We start from the raw sequence: 11,764 nt of genomic DNA on the forward strand, positions 1-11,764 counted from the left end.
TTCCCGCCTCCCCGAAAAGACCGCGAAACCCCCAAGCTCCCAGCCTCACAAGACAAAATAACATTCCCCATTGGTTAACAAATGAATACAATCCCCATATCAGCAAGTCCAAAGCTAAACAACTGCGAGAGAAAACACTTATCAAACATAAAAGCATTCCTACTCTAGCAAACCAAAGAAGCCATTTTGATTAACATGCACAGTACATTGTACATTCTCCCCCCACCAGCAAATGTCATGCCCTCATGACATTACCAGAGTTCCCCAAGGCTTCTTGCAACACTCAAAACCCAACGCAGGTACAGAAAGCAGCGACATAACTACCCAGAGCAGTAGAAATCACACTCGGTTCTCCTGGCACCACATATGTCAACCGTTCTGGGGGGCGCCTACTCCTGTGAGATCTCCGTACTCCTTCTGCCGACCCTTCCGCCTCACTGGGCTTCCTCTTCACCTGCGAACCCTCTGCCTTGGACACCCCAGGTCTACCTGTCAGATCCTCACTCCCTCCCTCACGGGATTCCCCCTTCACCCGAGAACTCTCTGGCTCATGTTCGGGTTCCCCCCTCTCTCCCCCCAACACTGGCTGTCTCTCCATCTGACCATCAACACCTTCCCTCCTCTCGCCCAACTCAGTAGGGGAAGGGCCAGGAGCCTCCTCTTCTGGTACTGGAGCGCCAGCGAATGGGAGCAGGGGCCACTCATCTGAGTCGTCATCTTCCGAATCGGTATCCATTCCCGGGTTAAAGACCCGTCTCGTCTCTTCAGCAGCGGGCTCTTCCCTCGCTCCGCGCCCTCGCAGAGTCCTTGTACTAGGCACAACCTCCCTCTCTGGCTCCTTGTCCACCCGCACCGCTTGGCCCAGGGGCAGCAGGTGATTCCGATGGAGCACCTTGATAGGCCCATTCCTAACCTTAGGTTTCACCCGGTAAACTGGTAGATTCGGCATCTGACTCTCTATTACATAGGGGGCTGGCCGCCCATCGATCTGCCAACTTGTGCTTACCGGGGAGTCCCAAATTCCGTAAAAGGACCCGGTCGCCCGGCAATAATTGGGCAAACTTCACCTTTTGATCATACCGCATCTTATTCCTCTGATTTTGTTTGGTAGCCGTCGCCTCGGCCAACTCGTACGCCCGCTGTAACTCCCTCTTCATGTCGGATACATACTTTAGATAGGGCTTCCCGGGCAATTCACCCACTCCAGCCCCAAGTCAATGGGCAACCTCGCTTCCCGCCCGAACGTCAGACAATAAGGCGATTACCCTGTAGCATCATTGCGTACAATTGTAACAGTGGACCAATTGTCCAATATGACAACTCCACTTATTTTTCTGCCCAATCTCCAGCGTCCCGAGCATGTCCAACAGGGTCCTGTTGAACCTCTCTGACTGAGGATCTCCCTGTGGGTGATGAGGGGTATTCCTGGATTTCTCAACCCCAAGCACAGTCAGTAATTCATGGAGAAGGCGGCTCTCAAAGTCCCGACCCTGATTACTATGGATTAGCCTGGGAAGGCCATAATGAACAAAATACTTCTCCCATAACACCTTCGCCACTGTCGTCGCCTTCTGATCCTTAGTGGGCAATGCCTGAGCATAGAGGGTGTAATGATCGGTGATGACTAAGACATTCGCGGTGTTGCTGCTGTCAGGCTCAATCGACAGGAAATCCATACACACCAGGTCCAGAGGTCCCGCACTCTGCAAGTGCGACAGTGGAGCCGCCGACGCTGGTAGGGTCTTCCTCCGGATGCAACGACTGCAGCCCCTACAGTATTCTTCGACCTCCCCCCTCACCCGGGGCCAGTAGAACCGGTCTTTGAATAATCTATAGGTCTTTTCTACAAGTGTCCGGAATCATCATGTAAGGCCTGGAGTACAGTCTGCCGATACTCCTCCGGCAGGACCAGTTGCCAACGGCGGGGTTGGTCCTGAGGTGCCGTGACCCGGTACAAGATTTGGTTCTTTAACTTCAACCGACACCACTCCTTCAATAACAGAGGCACGGACGGGTGTTTCGCCTTCTCAGCCAACGCCACATCCCCCTTCTCGACCGCTCTCCACACAGTGCCAAGACCCGGGTCATTCTGCTGAGCAGCTGCCACTTCCCCCGGACTCAGTTCTGGCAACTGTTTAGTCCGCAGTGCGGTCAGGTCACAGTAAGCTAGGGGTATGGCGTCGTCAAAAACCCCCAAATGGTCCACGGCTCTCTCCAGCCTTCCTCTTCCCTCGGCCTTCACCGTGATAGCAAACTGACACATAGCCTTCACTCCAGGGGCAGGGACACTCTCCCACTCCTCGTCCTTCTCCTGTTCCCCCGGCTCCTGACGTGACAAAGCATCTGCATCGACCTTCTTGCTTCCTGGGCGGTACCTCAGGCTGAAATCATATACCGACAAGGCCGCCAGCCACCGATGTCCTGTGGCATCCAGCTTAGCCGAAGTCAAAATATAAGTGAGAGGATTGTTATCTGTTCGCACCTCAAACTTGGCTCCGTACAGGTAATCGCCCAACTTGTCCACCACCGCCCACTTCAGCGCCAGGAACTCCAACTTGTGAGTGGGATAGTTTATCTCAGATGGCGACAAGCTTCGGCTGACAAAGGCTACCGGTCTCAATGCTTTGCCATGCTCCTGGTACAGAACAGCCCCTAGACCCTCTCGGCTGGCATCCGTGTGCAGCACATATGGCTTCTGGGGATCGCCAAAAGCCAACACTGGGGCCTGGGTCAGTGCCCTTTTCAAAGATCGGAACGCCTCTTCACATCGATCATCCCATCTCGATCCAAAGGCCAACACCGGGGCCTGGGTCAGTGCCCTTTTCAAAGATCGGAACGCCTCTTCACATCGATCATCCCATCTCGATCCAAAGGCCAACACCGGGGCCTGGGTCAGCGCCCTTTTCAGAGATCGGAACGCCTCTTCACATTGAGCATCCCATCTCGAGCCAAAAGGTTCCGCCGGGCTCCAGTATCCTCCAGCGTCTTGTCCCCGGTCCCCCTTCCTCTACTTTCCCACCGGGGGATAGCCACACAACAGCTGAGTCAACGGGTGACACATTTTTGCGTATCCTTTCACGAATCTGCGGTAATACCCACAGAACCCCAAAAATGAGCGCAGAGCGTTCACGTTCTGGGGTCTCGGCCAGGTGGTCACGGCCTCTATCTTGGTTGGATCAGTAGTCACTCCCTCTCGCGAAATGATATGGCTAACGTAGCTAACCGACGACTTGCAGAACTGGCATTTTTCCAGGGAAAGCTTCAGCCCTTCTTCATTAAGCCGGCCTAATGCCTTTAACAGCCGCTCTTCATGTTCCTCCAAAGTCGATCCAAACACTATCAAATCGTCCAGGTACACCAGCACATCCAACAGGTTTATATCCCCTACAGTCCTCTCCATGAGCCTCTGGAAGGTGGCTGGGGCCCCCGATATGCCTTGGGGCATTCGTTCGAACTGAAAGAACCCCAGCGGGCAGATGAAAGCGGTCTTCTCTTTATCGCCCGCACTCATCGGGATCTGGTAATACCCACTTCTTAAGTCCAGCACACTGAACCGCTTCGCTCCGCTCAGGCAGGCCAAAGCGTCTTCGACCCTCGGGACGGTATATTGATCAGGGACAGTTCGCTGATTCAAAGTCCTGTAGTCAACACACCCTCCCATTCTTCTTCCGTGCCACCACTATTGGGGACGCATAAGGACTTCGAGACTCAGCTATGATTCCGGCTTCCTTCAATTGGCGCAAGTGCTGCCGCACATCCTCAACATCCGCCGGGATCTCTCTGGGAACGGGGTGTCTTCCGTCACCCGGATGGTGTGGCGAGTGCTTTTGGAGCAGCCCACGTCAAACTCGCCCCGAGAAAAAACAGCTTCCATCTTCAGCATCTTCTCCACTAGCCTGCGTTTCCACTCCGGCGACACTGGGGAATCCCCGAAGTTAAAGGCTTCAGCGGTCAGCTCCCTTCGATGCTCCAATCCCTCCCCGTTAGGGGTCCTCACTGGTGCGCTAGACATTACCGACACCGGGAACAGATGTGCCAGCGGCATTCCCCTCTTAAAGGTGATTTCTCTTGCCGTGGTGTTCCTGACACTTATAGCTATACGCCTCGCATGTACCACCCCTGGTCTCTGCACTTCGGGCCTCACCAGCGCCCCCGCCGGAAATCGTGTCTCCACTTCAAGATCGTCCGGGGCGTCTACTAACAGGGCTTCGCTCGTCGGCACTCCGGGGAATCTGGGGGTCCCCATCACGAGTGCTACCTCCCCTGGTCGGATCACCTTGGGCCTCGCCTGCGTACACCACACCGTCCCTCGTTTACACTCCGGGTCCAGCCCTTGGGGGGCAACCCCTTCTTCGAATACCGCTCGAAACACTGGATGCACCGAGAGGGTCTCCAGAAAGTGTTCCCTCCCCCTCTCCTTACAAGCTCCCAGGAGCCGTCGCACAACGGGGGAGTTAGTCCCCACCAGGAGGGCAGCACCACCGGTTTCCACCGGGTCCGGACACACCAACACCAACGTCTCAATAGCTTCGGACACTCCCACATCGCCCTCCGAGAACTCCAATCTCACCGATAGGTACCCATCGTACGGGTAATCACCCTCGTTCACACCCCAAATCTGCAGGGCGTCAAATGGGGTTACGGGCAAATGCTTTAGATATTGGTTGTAGAAAGACCGGTACAATAAGGTCACCTGCGATCCCGTATCCAGAACGGCTTTTGCATAAACTCCCTCTATCCGTAGACCCACACTGGCACGGGGTCCTACCAGCCCATCTGGAATAGAGGCGTGGGCACCCGGTGGTCCCCTGGCTGATCTCTGGGAACGTGTTCCTACAGAGGCTCCAGTCCGTTCCCTCACTGAGCCTCTCCTAAGTTTCCCGACACCTCTCCCTTCTTAGTCGCGGGGGGTTTGTCCTCCGCGGGACTCCTTGTCTCTCACAATCCCACCGCAAATGTCCCTCCTCTCCACAGCTTTAGCACATCCTTGGCCGCCCACAGTCCCGCCTGAAATGCCCCTCTTTCCCACAGTTAAAGCACAAGATGCCTGCCGCCCCTCCTCTCCCAGGACGGCCCCCGCTCCCAACCCACTGCACGGGCCGCCCCCGGGAATGAATACCTTTCCTGTTCTTCCCCTCCAGAGGGGGGGGAACCCCCTACTGTCCTGGGGGTTTTCAGTCCTCCACCCAGCCACCACTTCCTGTATGGCTGAGGATCGCTCCCGGTGACCCGAGCCCCTTTTCCACTCCAACGCTCTCTCTTCCTCCCGCACCTCTCTGATCAGTTGCCCGAAGGATGGAGGGGGGCCCTTCCTATAAGCCTGCCGGATAGTCCACGCCACCTTGTCCACCTCCAGAGAGCCACTGAATATCTGACTCACCCTCACGCTAGCCACGTCAGGCGCCTTCACTACCCCCCGGCGCCGCAGCACCGAGAGCATCCCCTCCATCCGAAATATGTACTCGGAGGGCTTTTCCCCTCTCCATTGATCCAGGCGTTGGAACTCTACAAAAAGCAGCCAGGGTTCCCCTGACAACCCAAACACTCCCTCCAAAACTTCTATGCATTCCTCCCCAGGCTTTTCAGCTTTCAATTCCCGGACTGTTTTGGCTGCCGAACCACTCAAACTTCCCACCAATCGCCGCCTCTTCTCCTCCTCCGAACCTGGCCACTCCTCTAACATCAAAGACGTGTGCTCGATCCAGGTCTCATAGTCCACCTCCCCATCCGGGGTAGGCTTGGCTCCGGAGAACACCCCCAGCTTCAGCAGTGGCCTCTCGGCCACTCCCACTAGGGAGTTTAGTGTGGCTGCCAGCTCCGAGGCTTCCCCCCCTACCTGGGGGACGGGGCCTAGTCACGCCTCCCTCCTCTGACCTCCCTTTACTAGTGCCGGGCACCTCTCTGGGGGCCACCCCTAGCTCTAGCTCCTCTCCGGTGTCTCGTCATCCTCATCCTCCGAGAGGGTGTGGAGCCCCCACGGCCCCGCCTCCCCCGGAACACTGACTGTCGCCGGCAGTTCCAACGTCATGACGTCAGCACTCGTACGAACCAACACCCAACTAGACTCTACCTCTTTACCACACCGTCTAGCTACCAATTCTACCTGCCCAATACCCTTCACCAAATTCAACCCCCGCACTAATGCGTCTCCCGAAACTCAAAAATCCACTCCGCTCACTGCACAGGCATACTGCACCGGTACATCTTCCAACTCGCACCAGTTAACAATCTTATCTCTGTCCATCTCCGCGCTGCTGCCTGCGCGATTCCACAGCCCCTGACAATCCAATCCCGGATGAGCCCCCACAAATGTAACACTTACCCAACAGGCTGGTACATGTCTAGGGGAAAAGGAGATCCAGCCACTCACCAACCCCACCTCCCATACATGCAGGTGCTGTAAGAATCAAGTTTATGCTGCGTGTTCACACACAATATCAAACTCACACCAAATACCGTTATGGAATACACTTTAAAGATTTTACTAAAACTAAGAGAGTACTGTGCAATACAGTATATATGAAGGAAAAGAAAATAAAGTAAAAGGCGCCAACTTATCAAAGTTCAGTCTGTTTAGTGCACATCGTTGGAGCTCAACCATCGAACCATTCGACCCCTCGTCACTTTCCTCCGACCTCCACGTCCTTGCACCTGGGACCACCCCCGGTGGTCGACCGAGCAGTGCAGCGCACGTCCACCTTCCTTGGCGTCTCCTTCCCGCCTCCCCTGAAAAGACCGTGAAACCCCCAAGCTCCCAGCCTCACAAATAAAAATAACATTCCCCATTGGTTAAAATAGGAATACAATCCCCATATCAGCAAGTCCAAAGCTAAACAACTGCGAGGGAAAACACTTATCAAACATAAAAGCATTCCTACTCTAGCAAACCAAAGAAGCCATTTTGATTAACATACACAGTACATTGTACATTTGTAAGATGCATGTTATGAATATTTAGAATTAAAATTAAAAACTCAGATACTTTTGATCTTATATATTTATAGAAGGGTGATACATAGTACAACAAAGAAGACCTTTCACGTTGCATTCAGCGGGCAGGCGGCTTATTAACAATGAGCTACCAGCTTCCATTCTGTGTTTATTGTTGCAATTTGTAATAGTGTTGTATCTTGAAACCCTGATACTGTAACTATGTTGAATCCCTAAAATGCTTCAAAGTAAGGGTTGTGGCACGTCTATTATTCAGAAAAATTATGGATTATATTCATTAACAGAGTATCTCACAATTATATTAACACAGATTTCAAAATTATATTAACGTGATTTCAAAAGGATATTGACATCGAGGAAAATTCCAGCTGCACAGCAACAAAGGCTATGTGTGTGTGAGCATTTCAGTCATGGCACAACCACACACACGTGCAGCTTAGAGACAATGGTGATCTGCACCAACTGCACATCTGGCTGCTGAAATTGTAATGTCAAAATGTTACTCAAGTTTATGTTGTGCTGACTCTCCCAGACAGAATATCTGTCACCACTGAAGGCTCCTGCCTTCAAATGATTTCCCTGCACCTTGCCCGCTGATCCATGGGGAATGTGTCTACGTGTTCTCTGAATCCAATGGTCCAATTGAGGGTGAAAGACCGGAGATCTGTTACCTGAGAGATAAATTGGTTTATTATCGCTAAAAGCACTGAAGTACAGTGAAAATTTAGTCTTGCATGTTGTCTGTACAGATCAATTCATTGAAACAGTGCATTTAGTAATGCAAGGTAGCACAATTGCAAAATGCAGATCCTTCCCTCTCTCTCTTGACGGCGAGTGAGAGCCTGTTGGACCTCAAGTCGGAGGGGCTTGGAGAAGCATTGTGGATGATTGTAACATTGGAAAAGCGAGTTGCTGATCTCCCCTCGTGTTATTGCAGGAGTGATCTCTGTCTCTCTCCCTCAAAATGCTGGAGGAACTCAGTAGGCCAGGTAGCATCTACAAAAGAGTACAATTGACGTTTTGGGTCAAGACCCTTTGGTAAGACTGGAACATTTTTTCTCCAGTCCTGCCGAAGGGTCTCGGCCCGAAACATTGACTCTGGTCTCCTTTGCTTTTGCTAATACTTGCATGGTGGTGGGGGGGGGGGAGTTGTTCAGCGATTCTGCTGGTGCAAGTGGGGGGAGGGGGAGGAGTAGATCGATGCTTTTGCTGTTGCTTGTGTGTGGAAGGGGGAGGGGGCCTCATGGTTCTGATGTTACTATCTTCCATTCTTTGGGTTTTTTTTTGTTTTGGGGATGTCTGTGAAGAGTCAAAACTTCAGGTTGTACACTCCATACAAACTCTGATATTAAATTGAACCATTTTAGCAAGGTGTTCCAGTTACAGAGTAAGTGCAGTGCAGACAGACAGTGAGATGCCAGGTGTAATAGGGTAGATTCTGAGGTTAAGTGTCCATCTTACCACCCAATAACAGCAGAGGTGGAAGCTTCCCTTGAGTATGTGTGTCCAGGCTGTTTTATTGTCTACTCAGCTGGGTATGTATGTATGTGGCGATGGGAAGGGGAGAGAATGTTTGGGGTGGATTGTGTCTAGGATGCTTTAGTGACTCGTTGTGAAGTGTAGACAGAGTCCAGAGAAAGGAGGCTAGTTCCATGAAATACAGACCTATGTCCACTACACTCTGTAATTTCAGAATGGTTACCATACCAAGCCATGGATAAACACTTGTATATAGCACTATCTAAATGTCTTAGGTACATACACATATGTACTGTAGTTAGGATACCTAAGAATTTGTAGGGACTTCTGGTTCGATGCTCGACTGCTCACATACCAGATGGAGATACAACTTGTCAGGATGCTCTCAAAGGTGTTCCTATAAAATGCCATTAAGATGAGGGTGGCAGGCCTTGCTTTACTCAATCTCCTTAGGAAGTGGAGACCCTGCTGTGTCTTCCCATTCAGGGAGGTGATATTAAAGGAGGTCATCTGTGACGTGAACTCCCAGGAACTTGGTGCACTCTGCGTTGTATTCTGTGTCGAGCATTTATTATGTGTATGACCAGTTACCATAATACACATAATAAATGCTCCAAGCAAAGGGAGTAAGTTATGTAAACATGAGGAAATCTGCAGATGCTGGAAATTCAAGCAACACACATAAAACGCTGGTGGAACGCAGCATCTATAGGAAGAAGTACAGTCAACTTTTTGGGCCGAGACGTCGACTGTACTTCTTCCTATAGATGCTACCTGGCCTGCTGCATTCCACCAGGAATAAGTTATGTAAGTTATGTACTTGTGTTTTGTTATAGACAGTTTAGTTTGGTTATGGGGACCGCCATGTGTCATATCTTTTGTCAACTGCTTAATTGTGTTTAATTGCATCGCTTTAAGATTGTATGTTTTGCTCGTTGCTAATAAAGGATCGACTTTTGGAACATCATTACTGGAGTGATTGAAGAACACGTCATATGAGGTGACAACTTGTGTTAAGTCGCCAGCGGGGGGATTGGTTGTTAAAACAAGATGCTACCAGTTGTACTGTTGGAAGTATCCAGACTGCTTGCATTAAAGACTGGTACGGTAATCTGAGCGCATAAGAATGTAACAAAATATGCAGAGAGCAGTGGGCACTGCCCAGGACATTGTGGGCACATCCCTCCCCATCATGGGTAGTGGCTACAAGAGACGCTGCCTCAAGAAAGTAAGATTTATCATCAAAGATCCCCACCATCCAGGCTGTGTTTGCACTCATTTCAAGAGGACTAAGATTATAAAAGCAAGGATATAATGCTGATATAAGACACTGCTGAGGCCTCACTTGGAGTACTGTGAGCAGTTCTAGATCCGTTATCTAAGAGAGGATGTGCTGACATTGGAGAGGGTTTAAAGGAGGTTAACAAGTGTGATTTTGGAATGAAAGTGTTATCATTTGAGGAGTGTTTGATGGCTCTGAGCATGTACTCGCTGGAATTTAGAAGAATGAAGGGGTATCTCATTGAAACCTATTAAATGTTGAAAGGCCTAGATAGAGTGGATGTGGTGATGATGTTCCCTATAGCGGGGGAGTCTAGGACCAGAGGGCACAGCCTGAGAATAGAGGGATGTCCATTTAGACTGGAGATGAGGAAGATGGCTATGAATCTGTGCAATTTATTGCTACAGGCAGCAATGGAACTGGGTCATTGGGTGTATTTAAGGTGGAGGTTGATAAGTTCTTGATTAGTCAGGGCATGAAAGATTACAGGTAGAAGGTGAGAGATTTGGTTTGAGAAGGAAAATGGATCAGCCATGCTGAAATGGCAGAGCAGACTCAATTTTTCTCCCATCTCTTATGGTCTTATCCTCTGACTTCATTTTTATACAATGCTTTATTCTTTATCATTGTTGAATGTTGCTTTTATTTGCATGTTCCCTGACCAACACATCACAGCAAATTCCTAACACATGTAAATGGAATGTGCGTGGCGAATAAAATCAATTCTTGATCCTTGATCAAGACCGGCTACTTCCCTTCCATCATTCTTGAACCAAGAGGCTAATCACTGTAATTTAGCAAAAACATGACAACTCTGATCACTTTTACATAAAAATGAGTACTTTTGTTCTAATCTTCTTTTCTTATGTGAGGCGGGGACACCTCTTTTCCCCTTTTCGGCGAGAGAGAGTCTATGGTGTGTCGAGTTGCTGGGTGAATGAGTGGTCGTCGTCTTTACTGGTGCTTTGCTGTACACTTGAGTGTTTGGTGGAGGGTGCTGATGCTATTTTGCTGGTGGGGATGGGGGGGTCATTGCCTTGCTGCTGCTTGTGCTTGGGAGGGGGAGTTGGGGGGCTTTGGGGTTCTAACATTTAACTGTCATTCATTCTTTGGGGCACTCCTCTGTTTTCATGGATGTTTGTGAAGAAAAAGAATTTCAGGATGTATATTGTACCAATTTCTCTGACATTAAATGTACCTACTGAAACCTATTATAAAAATGAGGTGGTTGAGTGGAGGTGCGTCTCTACCAAAGATGGTATAAGGCACACCTTCCACCGCCCCCCACCTGACCAGGATCACGTGAAGCCATGGGAGCAGGTGGTGGACAGTCGTACGAGCAGCCAGTGCAGATCACAAGTCCTGGTTATGCGACCACTGAAGCCAGGCAGACAATCTCTGAAGAGTATTGATAATGGCTGGGGGTCGCCCGTCTTGTAAAGACGCTGCCCAGAAGAAGGCAATGGCAAACCACTTCTGTAGAAAAATTTGCCAAGAACAATCACAGTCACAAGACCATGATTGGCCATCTCATAAGACAAGAATCGGAATCAGAATCAGGTTTAATATCAGTGGCATACGACGTGAAATTGGTTGCCCTTGCGGCAGCAGGACAATGTAATTGCCAAATGAAATAAGTAGTGCAAACATAGAAATAATAAAAGAAGTAGTGAGGTTGTGTTCACGGGTTCAATGTCCATCCAGAAATCGGACGGCAGAGGGGAAGATGCTGTTCCTGAATCTTTGAGTGTGTGTGCCTTCAGGCTCCTGTTCCTGATGGTGGCAATAAGGAGAGGGCATACCCTGGGTGGTGGGGGTCCTTAATTATAGACCGTGCCTTTTCAATGAATAGTTTTGTTCTAATTTGAATATGATAAAATATGTATAACGTAGACTCAATTTCTGCTTTTCTTGTAAATACTGCTCATATGTTGCTACGACGTGCTTGTAACCGCACACGTGTATACATGGAGTGGCATCCGCGCCGGACTCCGAGGCGTGTGGTGTCGGGTTCGAATCCGGCCGGCTCCTTGCACGCTTTTCCATCCGGGT

This window comes from Hemitrygon akajei, chromosome 25, assembly GCF_048418815.1.
Source record: "Hemitrygon akajei chromosome 25, sHemAka1.3, whole genome shotgun sequence".
In the NCBI taxonomy this organism is placed as follows: Eukaryota; Metazoa; Chordata; class Chondrichthyes; order Myliobatiformes; family Dasyatidae; genus Hemitrygon; species Hemitrygon akajei.